The sequence below is a fragment of the Eumetopias jubatus genome, unplaced genomic scaffold (assembly GCF_037043125.1).
Source record: "Eumetopias jubatus isolate StellerSeaLion01/CBP00866 unplaced genomic scaffold, mEumJub1_p1.0 scaffold_2, whole genome shotgun sequence".
NCBI lineage: Eukaryota > Metazoa > Chordata > Mammalia > Carnivora > Otariidae > Eumetopias > Eumetopias jubatus.
The window spans coordinates 121,421,106-121,435,542 of NW_028274808.1; the positions used below are offsets into that span (position 1 = coordinate 121,421,106).

Sequence of the window (14,437 nt, forward strand, 5' to 3'; positions counted from 1 at the left end):
GAGGTATACAGGTGGGTCTGGGCCAAGATGCAGAATTCAGGGCCAAGTTAAGGAGGACTCCAAATTTATATCCTCTCCCCAAATGGAAGTTATCAAAGCTTCTGACTTAGGACAGTTAAATCTGTAACAGAGACTCCACAGGACTCAGCAAATGCAACACTAGACAATAGCTCAAAGTATAAGCTTGCCAGCATAGCTCAAAAAGCATGCTAGCCAGCAAGCTGCGGCTCAAAGTATGCACTCACCAGCTAGCAGCAGAGCAAATTAGCAAGCCAAAGCAAGAAAAGATCCCCCAGTGGTGGTGGTTAGGAACTGCTGCTGTCACACACCCTGTTGAGATAGGACGGACTTCTCACCCAAAATCCAATCAAATGTGGATCAATGATGTTATGTGTATACCAAGAAGGTATGAAAAGATTTATTATTAACATAATGAGGGGTGCCTGGGTGGCTCAGTGGGTTAAGCATCTGCCTTTGGCTCAGGTCATGATCTCAGGGTCCTAGAATCGAGGCCCGCATCAGGCTCCCTGCTCAGTGGGGAGTCTGCTTCTCCCTCTGCCTCTACTCCTCCCCCCCGCTTATACTCTCTCTCTCTCTCACACTCTCTCTCTCTCTCACAAATAAATAAAATATATTTTTTAAAAAACAACATAATGAGGCTTCCTAGGGAGAACAGGCATGCTTTCAAGCAGGATCAAAAATGGCGTGAGAGAACAAGGTGGGATGACTGGTTTTGATCTTTACTGGGATTAAGGGGTGGGTCAAGATAAGGGCAGACCAGGGCATGTGGTCTGAACGTTCCCCCATCACCAAAGGAGACAGTGTGCAGCATTTCTGATGATATGTGGGGCAAGAAGGGAAAATAGATGGGTAAGGGCTAAAGCAGTCAGCAGCCAAACATGAAAAATGGAATCAGACTCTCTTAATAGGATTAAAAGCAGAATGTCTAGAGGGGAGTGTAGTGTCAGCATTTGTTGGGGTGGCAACTGGAGGCCTTCCATCTACTGTGCTCCCCATAGCAGGTTCTCTTAAGGAGATCTGAGAATTCACCTCCATGGCCTCCATAGTCTGTCCCTTGCACCACATCCATTTCTCCTTCCATGATCAGAAGCAGCTCCTCCATGATTCCCATGTCTTTTTCCTGAGGAGAAGTTAAGAAAAGAGATGATAATTGGATGACCAGAGGCTCTACTGCTGCAGTTCATCTCAGGGCTGCAACTACCACTCACTGTCTCCCTCTTCTCCATCCATTCTAAATGTCCTTCTCCCTTAGCTAGCACCTTAGCAAGTCTTAGTGAGTTACTTGGTGGTGGAACCTATCATTTTCCATGAGGGATCTGAGCACTTGGAAATCACAGTATTCCTGAGAGATGGTTGCTGCAATGTCCGTCACAGTTACAACTGTATGATGGAATATTAGGAGATACCCAAGTGGATCACATGGGTTCTACACATACTCCTTCTTGCCTGCATTGTGTAACTGGCAATACCTGGGTTGATAAAACAGAGGGAAGTGGGCATAAATTACCAGAGCCTCAGGCCTGACTGTGTAAAATATCAATCCAGATCCCATGCAAAGATTTCAAGCCAGTTTATTGTCTCTGGAGGCTCTAAAAAGCAATTTTTACCAGGGCCCACATCACCCTCAGCAACCTTGAGCAAAACAAATCAAGAGAGACAACACAAATACAGAGGATTAAGAGTAAGAAAAGGACTAACCAAAGACAGACATTTTCTTTTCATTACAAGAAAATGCCAAGTAGATTTTTATGGACATATGTTTGTAATTCTTGATAAATAAATGATTTTCTGAGAAAACATAATTATTTAAAGTTGACTCAAGAAATCGAAAACTAAAGTAACGAATTATCAAGGGAAAACTTTCTGCCTAGAATGTTTTCCTCCCAGAACTCTGCAAAGCTGCCTCCTTCTAGTCAGTCAGGTCTCAGTTTAATTATCATCTCTTCAAAGAAGGCTTCCCTGACACCCTATCAAACACTTCACCCTCAAGTGCCTGCCTCAATACCCAGTTTCATAGCACTTACCTCTATAAGAAATTATTGATTTATGTATGTTTAACTTGTTCAGTGCCTCCCCCCCTGCCCTCCCTCTCCACTAGAGTGAATCCTTCTTGTGATCAAAGATTTTATTCATCAAGTTCACCATAGATTACCAGTGCCTAGCAAAGGATTAGGCACAGAGTAGATACAAAATAAAATATGTGTAGAATGAATGAAGACCAAAGGAGATAAAAATAAAACAGCTTCCAGAAAATTCTTTCAAATAGTCTTTTATTGCAAAGGAAGGCAAATCTTTAGAGATGGAAACATCTCTCCTGGAAAAATTCTTTTGAGGATTAGAATAATTTGGCTGCAGATGAGGATTAATATATGGGGAGATGACCATGGATCTCAAAATTCTGCTCCATCCCCATTAAAAGAAAAGTTAAAAGCAGGCTTGCAAAGTCACAGAAATGTTACTGGCTTATGCAATCAAGAATTCATGCAGGAGATGGAGTAGCAGGGGAACCTGAGCTTGCCTCATCCCTCAAACACAGCTAGATCAATATCCAACTATTTTGAACAACTAGGAATATGACCTGAGGATTAAGAAATCAATCTGCACAGTTGGAGAGAGACATTGTGGCAGATGTGAAGTTTGGAGCCATGAATTGGGGGAGAGGAAAGTGGTGGGACCAGGAAGGGGAGGGAACCCTTTCACAGAGCAAAGTCAGGGAGAGGGAGAGAGAGAGCAGAACAGAGTAAGCATAGAGGGTAGGGATCACACAATAAGCCCCAGTGAGGAGCTCCCCTGGGTCACACACAGAGAGAGGTCTCCTCTTCTCGTAGTATATTTGGAAGAGTGTATTTTGCCTCTCCAAGGACAAAAGGCCAGCCAGGAGCCAGTGAGTCGTGCTCAACAGCAGGGCCAGAGGTGTGTGCAGAGGGCAGAAAACCTCTTAACTCTTCGCTGTGAGTCACAATAGGCTTAAACCACCCAAAGCAGCTACTTTTCTGGGACAGAACTGAGCAAAGAGCAGAGACACGGGCAGACTGCAGATAACCTGGCTGCTGTTTTTCGCTGTCTGCCGCAACAGGCTCAAGCCTCTGTGACTGCTTTTCTGGGACAGAACGGGGTAGGGGACTGAGTCACCCACAGATGGTAGATAACCTGGTTCCAGCTTTCCACTGAGCCTCACAATAAACTCTAGCCTCTGTGTGAACTGTGTGACTGCTTTTCTGGAACAGGACAGTGTCAGGTACACTGCAAGGTTCTCCTCTGGGGGAGGGGAATGGGCCAACAGGTGGGCCTTGCCAGGCCCTATAAACTTGGAGTTTTGAATCCCAGCCACCCGCTAGAGATAAAACACATGGCACTGGGCAAACCAACGGCATAGGCACAGACAGATTAAGGGCAGGAAAGTGACAAAAGCCCAACGCACAGGAGATCATTTGACCTTCTAAGAGGGCCTCCTGAACATCGGTGGTCAGGAGTTCCCCTCTCTGGTGATGAAAGGATGAGGGGACGCCATATTCCTCCTCCACCACCTCTCTCTCCTCCCACCCACCAGCACAGTCAGACATCAAAGAGAAACACAGCACCTCCAGTGGAGGCTGGAGTCCCCTACACTAGATCCTGCCCCCCTGCACCTGTCAGGGGCATCTTTACAAAGGCACCTCTGCTTGTGAACCTGCCCAGCAGGCCTCTCCCTCAGAAGAGCAACACAGGCCCCTGCATCTACCAAGTCTACTGATTAAAGAATGCTCCAAAAAACATTAGCTTCTGGTGGAAATAGGATCAGGTTTGCTTCTTTTATTTCCTTGATTTTTAAAACTTTTAACTTCTTTATTTTTTTATTTCTTATTTCTTATTTTTCTTTTATTTTCTTCCATTTTATCCTTTTTTTGGTATCAGGCTTATAATCAATCATTTGTTGGTTTATTTGTTTCCTTCTATTATTTTTCAAATCAGGCTTTTTTTTCCCCCCTTGTTTTCTTCCTTTTTTTTTTTTTTTTCTTCTTTCTTTCTTATTCTTTGGAATCAGGCTTATAGTTTTTTGTTTGTCTGTTTGCATTTTTGTTCCTTTAACTTTTCTCTTATATTGGATCAAGACTTTTTGTTGTTTTTCTCTTCTGAGCTTATCTTAACAAACAAACCAAAGCACACCTAATTAAAGGTCCAAACACTCCCCACTACAAGCAAGGAGGAACTCTGTAGAGGAAGGACCAGGGGGAAAGAGCAGACAAACGCAACAACACAGTGTACACAGCATACACCAGAAACTTCCTGAAGTTTTTGTTGTGGTTGTTGTTGTTATTATTGTTGGTGTTATTTTTCTTTTTCTTTTTCTTTCTTCCTTTCTTTTCTGGACCAAATGATGAGACAGAGACATTTACTCCAAAAGAAAGAAGAGGAGGTAGTACTCACAGGAAGAAACTTAATCAATACACTTATTAATAAGATGTCTGAACTAGAATTTAACACAAAGATTATAGAGATACTAGCTGGGCTTGAAAAAGCATAGAAGACACTACAGAACCCCTTAACAATAGAGATAAAGGAACTAAAACCTAGTCAGGCCAAAATTAAAAATACTATTACTGAGATGCAGTCCCAAGTAGAGGCATAAAAACAAGGATGAATGAATCAGAAGAGCAAATCAGTGGTATAGAAGATAAAATTATGCAAAATATGGAAGGTGAAAAGAGGGGAAAAGAAACCTGTTAGATCATGAAGGTAAACTTAAGGAACTCAGCAATTCTATAAAGCAAAATAACATCTGTTATTTCAGGAGTCCCAAAAAGAAGAGGAGCAGGAAAAAGGGGCAGAGGTTTTATTTGAACAAATTATAGCTGAAAACTTCCCTAATCTGGGGAACTAAAGAGGCATTCAAGTGCAAGAGGCACAGGGACTCCCCACCTCAAAATCAACAAAAATAGATCAACACCTCAACATATTATAGTGAAGCTTGTATATTACAATGATAAAGAGAAAAGCCTGAAAGCAGCTCTGGACAAGAGGTCCTTAACCTACAATGGTAGACATAAAGACCTGTCCACAGAGGCCTGACAGGCCAGAAAGGACTGGCATGATATATTCAAGGTGCTAAGTGGGAAAAATATGAAGCCAAGAATACTTGATCCAGCAAGGCTGTCATTCAAAATAGGAGAGATAAAGAGTTTCCAAGACAAACAAAAACTAAAGGAATTTGTGAACACAAACCAGCACTGCAAGAAATATTAAAGGGTGATCCTTTGAGCAGAGAAAGAGCCCAAAATTAACAAAGGCTAGAAAGAAACAGAGACAATCTAAAGGAACAGTGACTTTACAAGTAGCACAATGGCACTAAATTCATATATTTCAATAATTACTCTGAATGTAAATGGACTAAATGCTCCAATCAAAAGACATGGGGTATCAGAATGGATTAAAAAAAATAAGACCCATTGATATGCTGCTTGAAAGAGACTCATTTTAGACCCAAAAACACCTCTAGATTGAAAGTAAGGGGGTAGAGAACGATTTATCATGCTAATGGACATCAAAAGAAAGTTGGAGTAGCCATCCTTATATCAGACAAACTAGATTTTAAACCAAAGACTGTAATAAAAGATGAAGAAGGACACTGTATCATAATAAAGGGATCTATCCAATAGGATGATCTAACAATTATAGATACTTATGTCCCTAACTTGGGAGGAGCAAAGTCTATAAACCAATTAATAACAAAATTAAGTCTGGAATGTGATGCCACCAGCTTTGGTTTTCTTTTCTTTTTCAACATTCCTTTGGCTATTTGGGGTCTTTCTCGTTCCATCCAAACTTTAGGATGGTTTGTTCCAACTCTGAGAAAAATGCTTATGGTATTTTGATAGAGATTGCATTGAATGTGTAGATTGCTTTGGGTAGCAGAGACATTTTAACAATATTTGTTCTTCCAATCCATGAGCATGGAATGTTTTTCCATTTCGTTGTGTCTTCCTCAATTTCTTTCATAAGTATTCTATAGTTTTCAGAGTACAGATCCTTTGCCACTTTGGTTAGGTTTATTCTAACCAAATAAATTGGTTATTTGGTAACCAGATAAATACATCCCTCTGAGGACCACCCAGGTATCTTATGGTTTTGAGTGCAATTGTAAATGAGATTGACTCCTTAATTTCTCTTTCTTCTGTCTCAAGGCTGGTGTATAGAAATGTAACTGATTTCTGTGCATTGATTTTATATCCTGCCACTTACTGAGTTCCTGTATCAGTACTAGCAATTTTGGGGTGGAGTCTTTTGGGTTTTCCACATAGACTATCATATCCTCTGCAAAGAGTGACAGTTTGACTTCTTCTTTGCCAATTCGGATGCCTTTTATTTCTTTTTGTTGTCTGAATGCCGAGGCTAGGACTTCTATACTATGTTGAACAGCAGTGGTGATGGTGGACATCCTTGCCATGTTCCTAACCTTAGGGAAAAAGTCCTCAGTTTTTCCCCATTGAGAATGATACTCACTGTGGGTTTTTCACAGATGATTTTTATGATATTGAAGTATGTACCCTTTATCCCTATACTGTGAAGAGTTTTGATCAAAAAATGATGCTGTATTTGGTCAAATGCTTTTTCTGCCTCTATCGAGAAGATTATATGGTTCTTGTCCTTTCTTTTATTTACATAGTGTATCAAACTGATTGATTTGTGGATGTCGAACCATCCTTGCAACCCAGGAATAAATCCTGCTTGGTCGTGGTGTATAATCCTTTTAATGAAATGTTGGATCCTATTGGCTAGTATTTTGGCAGAATTTTTGCATCCATGTTCATCAGGGATATTGGTCTGTAATTCTCCTTTTTGGTGGAGTCTTTGGTTTTAGGATCAAGGTAATGCTGGCCTCATAGAATGAGTTTGGAAGTTTTCCTTCCATTTCGATTTTTTGAAACAGCTTCAGAAAAATGGGTATTAATTTTTTTTAAATGTTTGATAGAATTCCCCTGGGAAGCCATCTAGCCCTGGGCTCTTGTTAGTTTGGAGATTTTTGATTACCGTTTCAATTTCATTGCTGGTTATGGGTCTGCTCAGCTTTTCTGTTTCTTCCTGGTTCAATTTTTGTAATTTATACATCTCTAGGAATGCATCCATTTCTTTCAGATTGCCTAATCTGTTGGCATATAATTGCTTATAATAATTCTCTTCTACTTGTTTGTATTTCTTCGATGCTGGTTGTGATGTCTCCTCTTTCATTCATGATTTTATTTATTTGTGTCCTTTCTATTTTCTTTTTGATAAGTCTGGCTAGGGGTTTATCAAGCTTATTAATTCTTTCAAAGAACCAGGTCCTAGTTTCTTTGATCTGTTCTACTGTTCTTTTGGTTTCTATTTCATTGATTCCTCTCTAATCTTTATTTTTTTTCTCCTGTGGGGTTAGGCTTTATTTGCTGTTCTGTGTAGAGTGAGGCTGTGTACTTGAGAGCTTTCTTATTTCTTGAGAAAGCCTCCTATTGCTAAATATGTCCCTCTAAGGACCACCTTTGCAGCATCCCAAAGATTTTGAACTGTTGTATTTTCAATTTTATTTGTTTCCATGAATTTTTTAATTCTCCTTTAATTTTCTGGCTGACCCATTCATTTTTTAGTAGGATGCTCTTTAGCCTCCATGTATTTGAGTTCTTTCCAACTTTCCTCTTGTGATTGAGTACCAGTTTCAAAGCTTTTTGCTCTGAAAATATGCAGGGAATGATCCCAATCTTTTAGTACCAGCTGAGATTTAATTTGTGATCCAGGATGTGAACTATTCTGGAGAATGTTCCATGTGCACTCAAGAAGAATGTGTATTCTGTTGCTTTGGATGGAATGTTCTGAATATATCTGTGAAGACAACTGGTCCAGTGTGTCATTCAAAGTCCTTATTTCCTGTTAATTTTCTGCTTAGATGATCTGTCCATTGTAGTGAGGGGGTTATTAAAGTCCCCAACTATTATTGTATTATTATTAATGTGTTTCTTTGATTTTGTTATTAATTGGCTTATATAATTGGCTGTTCCCATGTTAAGAGCATAAATATTTACAATTGTTAGATCTTCTTGTTGAACAGACCCTTTTAATTATGACACAGTGTCCTTCTTCATCTCTTATTACAGTCTTTGGTTTAAACATCTAATTTGTGGGGGGAGATGGTGGAGGAGTAGGGGACCCTATTCCAACTGGTCTCCGGAATTGAGCTGGATATCTACCAGCTGAACACCCATGAAATCAGCCTGAGATGTAAGAAGATATAGATCTCTATAAACAGAATACCGCAGGTGGTTGGTTTCGATGTATGAAGCGGGGAGCCGTGATTCCGCGGGCAGATATCGGAGGATAAACAGCAGCAGGAGGGAGACTGGCCATGGGGATCCTACAGCCAGTGAGCAATAGCCTCCTGTGCTGGGGATAGGGCACAGACTCACAGACCAGTAATGGCAGGGAAAGGACTTTAGAGGAAAACTGGAGCAGCCGGGTCGCGTGTACGAACTGGGGGAAGCTGGCGGTTTTAGAAGCCAAAGAGCAGAGATGAGCTCCGACCTGGAGGCGAGGACTGGGAGTATTGCTGAGGGGTGCACAACCCAGGACTGCAGTTTATAGCAGCGCGAACAGAAACGGAGATAGTGTGGCATGGAGAGCTCACTGAAGAACAGACTGCGATCTCTGCTCTGAGGCAGAGGGTGGGAAATGATCTCTTCTGCTCTGACTTTCGGAAGAGACGTGGAAAGCCACCAGGGAAAGCCGCCAGTGAACAAAAGCCCCCAAAAACCAGTTTTCACTGAGTGTATGCCCCACCATAGGGGGCAGGGCAACTCTGCCCAAACAGGGTTGCCTGAGTAACTGCATGGCAGGCCCCTCCCCCAGAAGACAGGCTGGGAGAATAAGAGGCCAGCAACCCTAAGGTCCCTAGAAAATAGGTGCATCTTACTTGGGTTGTGGTCAGTGATTTGGACTCTATACATTCCCTCAACCAGCCCTCAAGAAAATGACTAGGAGGAGGAACCCCCAAAATAGGAAAGACTCAGAGATTATGACTTATGCCACAGATTTACAAATGGATTCAGATATAAACAAGATACCAGAGATGGAATTCAGGCTAGCAATTGTGAAGACAATAGCTAGAACAGAGAAATCCCGAATTCACCAACTAACTCTACACCTTAAAGAACTAGAGAAAAAGCAACAAATGATGCCTAAGCCATGCATTAGAAGAGAAATAATTAAAATTAGAGCAGAAATCAATGAATTAGAAACCAGAAACACAGTAGATCAGATCAACAAAACTAGAAGTTGGTTCTTTGAAAGAATTAATACAATCGAGAAATCACTGGCCAGACTTATCCAAAAGAAAAGAGAAAGGGCTCAAATTAATAACATTATGAATGAAAGGGGAGAGATCACGACAAATACCAAGGAAATAGAAACAATTATTAGAAATTATTATCAACAACTATATGCCAATAAACCCAGCAATCTGGATGAAATGGAGGCCTTCCTGGAAACCTATAAGCTGCCAAGACTGAAACAGGAAGAAATTGACAACCTGAATAGGCCAATAACCAGTAACGAGATTGAAGCAGTGATCAAAAACCTCCCAAAAAACAAGAGTCCACAGTCTGATGGTTTCCCTGGGGAATTCTACCAAACATTCAAAGAAGAAATAGTACCTATTCACCTGAAGCTGTTTCAAAAAATAGAAACAGAAGGAAAGCTTCCAGACTCATTCTATGAGGCCAGCATTACCTTAATCCCCAAACCAGGCAAAGACCCCATCCAAAAGGAGAATTTCAGACCAATATCCCTGATGAACATGGATTCCAAAATCCTCAACAAAATCCTAGCTAATAGGATCCAACAATACATTAAAAGGATCATCCACCACAATCAAATGGGATTTATCCCCAGGATGCAAGGGTGGTTCAACATTCGTAAATCAATCAATGTGATAGAACACATTAATAAGAGGAGAGAGAAGAACTATATGGTCCTCTCAATTGATGCAGAAAAAGCATTTGACAAAATACAGCATCCTTTCCTGATTAAAACTCTTCAGAGTATAGTAATGTGGCAGGATACAAAATCAATGCACAGAAATCAGTTGCTTTCTTATACAATAACAATGCAACAGTAGAAAGAGAAATTAGAGAAACAATTCCATTCACAATAGCACCAAAAACCATAAGATACCTTGGAATAAACCTAACCAAAGAGGCAAAGGATCTATTCTCTAGGAACTATAGAACACTCATGAAAGAAATTGAAGAAGACACAAAAAGATGGAAAAACATTCCATGTTCATGGATCAGAAGAATAAACATTGTTAAAATGTCTATGCTGTTCACCACGACCAAGTGGGATTTATCTCTGGGCTGCAAGGCTGGTTCAACATCCGCAAATCAATCAACGTGATACAATACATTAACAAAAGAAAGAACAAGAATCATATGATCCTCTCAATAGATGCAGAAAAAGCATTTGACAAAGTACAGCATCCTTTCTTGATCAAAACTCTTCAGAGTATAGGGATAGAGGGTACATACCTCAATATCATAAAAGCCATCTATGAAAAACCTACAGCGAATATCATTCTCAATGGGGAAAGGCGAGAGCTTTTCCCCTAAGGTCAGGAATGCGGCAGGGATGTCCACTCTCACCACTGCTATTCAACATAGTATTAGAAGTCCTAGCCACAGCAATCAGACAACAAAAAGAAATCAAAGGCATCCAAATCGGCAAAGAGGAAGTCAAACTCTCACTCTTTGCAGATGATATGATACTGTATGTGGAAAACCCAAAAGACTCACCCCAAAACTGCTAGAACTCATACAGGAATTCAGTAAAGTAGCAGGATATAAAATCAATGCACAGAAATCAGTGGCATTCCTATACACCAACAACAAGACAGAAGAGAGACAAATCAAGGAGTCGATCCCATTCACAATTGCACTCAAAACCATAAGATACCTAGGAATAAATTTAACCAAAGAGGCAAAGGATCTGTACTCAGAAAACTCTAAAATACTCATGAAAGAAATTGAAGAAGACACAAAGAAATGGAAAAACGTTCCATGCTCATGGATTGGGAGAACCAACATTGTGAAGATGTCAATGCTACCTAGAGCATTCTACACATTCAATGCAATCCCCATCAAAATACCATCCACTTTTTTCAAAGAAATGGAACAAATAATCCTAAAATTTGTATGGAACCAGAAGAGACCCCGAATAGCCAGAGGAATATTGAAAAAGAAAAGCAAAGCTGGCGGCATCACAATTCCGGACTTCCAGCTCTATTACAAAGCTGTCATCATCAAGACAGTATGGTACTGGCACAAAAACAGACACATAGATCAATGGAACAGAATCGAGAGCCCAGAAATGGACCCTCAACTCTATGGTCAACTTATCTTTGACAAAGCAGGAAAGAATGTCCAATGGAAAAAAGACAGTCTCTTCAACAAATGGTGTTGGGAAAATTGGACAGCCACATGCAGAAGAATGAAACTGGACCATTTCCTTACACCACACACAAAAATAGACTCCAAATGGTTGAAAGACCTAAACCTGAGACAGGAGTCCATCAGAATCCTAAAGGAGAACACAGGTAGCAACCTCTTCGACCTCAGCCGCAGCAACTTCTTCCTAGACACATCGCCAAAGGCACGGGAAGCCAGGGCAAAAATGAACTATTGGGATTTCAAGATAAAAAGCTTTTGCACAGCAAAAGAAACAGTCCACAAAACCAAAAGACAACCGACAGAATGGGAGAAAATATTTGCAAATGACATATCAGATAAAGGGCTAGTATCCAAAATCTATAAAGAACTTATCAAACTCAACACCCAAAGAACAAATAATCCAATCAAGAAATGGGCAGGGGGCGCCTGGGTGGCTCAGTTGGTTAAGCGACTGCCTTCGGCTCAGGTCATGATCCTGGAGTCCCGGAATCGAGTCCCGCATTGGGCTTCCTGCTCAGCAGGGAGTCTGCCTCTCCCTCTGACCCGCTCCCCTCTCATGCTCTCTCTCTATCTCATTCTCTGTCTCTCAAATAAATAAATAAAATCTTTAAAAAAAAAAAAGAAATGGGCAGAAGACATGAACAGACATTTTTCCAAAGAAGACATCCAAATGGCCAACAGGCACATGAAAAAGTGCTCAACATCGCTCGGCATCAGGGAAATCCAAATCAAAACCTCAATGAGATACCACCTCACACCCGTCAGAATGGCTAAAATTAACAAGTCAGGGAACGACAGATGTTGGCGGGGATGTGGAGAAAGGGGAACCCTCCTACACTGTTGGTGGGAATGCAAGCTGGTGCACCCCCTCTGGAAAACAGTATGGAGGTTCCTCAAACAGTTGAAATTAGAGCTACCATTCGATCCAGCAATTGCACTACTGGGTATTTACCCCAAAGATACAAATGTAGGGACCCGAAGGGGTACGTACACCCCAATGTTTATAGCAGCAATGTCCACAATAGCCAAACTGTGGAAAGAGCCAAGATGTCCATCGACAGAAGAATGGATAAAGAAGATGTGGCATATATACACAATGGAATATTATGCAGCCATCAAAAGGAATGAGATCTTGCCATTTGCAACGACGTGGATGGAACTAGAGGGTGTTATGCTTAGTGAAATAAGTCAATCAGAGAAAGACATGTATCATATGACCTCACTGATATGAGGAATTCTTAATCTCAGGAAACAAACTGAGTGTTACTGGAGTGGTTGGGGGTGGGAGGGATGGGGTGGCTGGGTGATAGACATTGGGGAGGGTATGTGCTACAGTGAGCACTGTGAATTGTGCAAGACTGTTGAATCACAGATCTGTACTTCTGAAACAAATAACGCAACATATTTTAAGAAAAAAGAAAAAGAAGATAACAGGAGAGGAAGAATGAAGGGGAGTAAGTCAGGGGGGAGACGAACCAGGAGAGATGATGGACTCTGAAAAACAAACTGAGGTTTCTAGAGGGGAGGAGGGTAGGGGGATGGGTTAACCTGGTGATGGGTATTAAAGAGGGCACATTCTGCATGGAGCACTGGGTGTTATGAACAAACAATGAATCATGGAACACTACATCAAAAACTAATGATGTAATATATGGTGATTAACATAACAGTAAAAAAATTTTAAAAAAAAAGTCTATGCTGCCCAGAGCAATCTATACCTTCAATGCCATCCCGATCAAAATTCCAAAGACATTTTTCAAAGTGCTCGAACAAACAATCCTAAAATTTGTATGGAATCGGAAAAGATCCCGAATCGCCAAGGAAATGTTGAAAAAGAAAAACAAAGTTGGGGGCATCATGTTGCCTGATTTCAAGCTATATTACAAAGCAGTGATCACCAAGACAGCACGGTACTGGCACAAAAACAGACATATAGACCAATGGGACAGAATGGAGAGCCCAGATATGGACCCTCAACTCTGTGGTCAAATAATCTTTGACAAAGCAGGAAAAAATATGCAATGGAAAAAGGACAGTATCTTCAATAAATGGTGCTGGGAAAATTGGACAGCCATATGCAGAAGAATGAAACTCGACCATCCTCTAATATCATACACAAAGATAAACTCAAAATGGATGAAGGACCTCAATGTGAGACAGGAATCCATCAAAATCCTAGAGAAGAACATGGGCAATAACCTCTTTGACATCAGCCACAGCAACTTCTTTCAACATACATCTCCAAAAGCTAGTGAAACAAAAGCAAAAATGAACTTTTGGGACTTAATCAAGATGAAAACTTCTGCACAGTAAAGGAAACAGTCAACAAAACAAAGAGGCAACCCACAGAATGGGAGAAGATATTTGCAAATGACACTACAGATAAAAGGCTGGTATCCAAGACCTATAAAGAACTCCTCAAACTCAACACCCAAAAAACAAATAATCAAGTCAAGTATATAAACAGACACTTCTCTGAAGAAGACATACAAGTGGCTAACAGACACATGAAAGAATGTTCATCATCATTAGCCGTCAGGGAAATTCAAATCAAAACCACATTGAGATACCACCTTACACCAGTTAGAATGGCAAAAATGGACAGGGCAAGAAACAACAAATGTTGGAAAGGTTGTGGAGAAAGGGTAACCTTCTTAACACTGTTGGTGGGAATGCAAGTTGGTACAGCCACTTTGGAAAACAGTGTGGAGGTACCTCAAAAAATTAAATTTAGAGCTACCCTATGACCCAGCAATTGCACTACTGGGTATTTACCCCAAAGACACAGATGTACTGAAAAGATGGGCCATATGCACCCCAACGTTCGTAGCAGCAATGTCCGCAATAGCCAAACTGTGGAAGGATCTGAGATGCCCTTCAACAGATGAATGGATAAAGAAGACGTGGTCTATATATACGATGGAATATTACTCAGCCATCAGAGAGGATGAATACCCAACTTTTACATCAAC

General features: G+C 40.8%; 1 pseudogene; it reads left to right on the forward strand.

Annotated features, from left to right (window-relative positions):
* The first annotated feature begins 206 nt into the window (after window positions 1-206).
* Window positions 207-14,437, forward strand: part of LOC148164884 (alcohol dehydrogenase 1-like) — a 34,021-nt pseudogene continuing 19,790 nt past the window's right edge.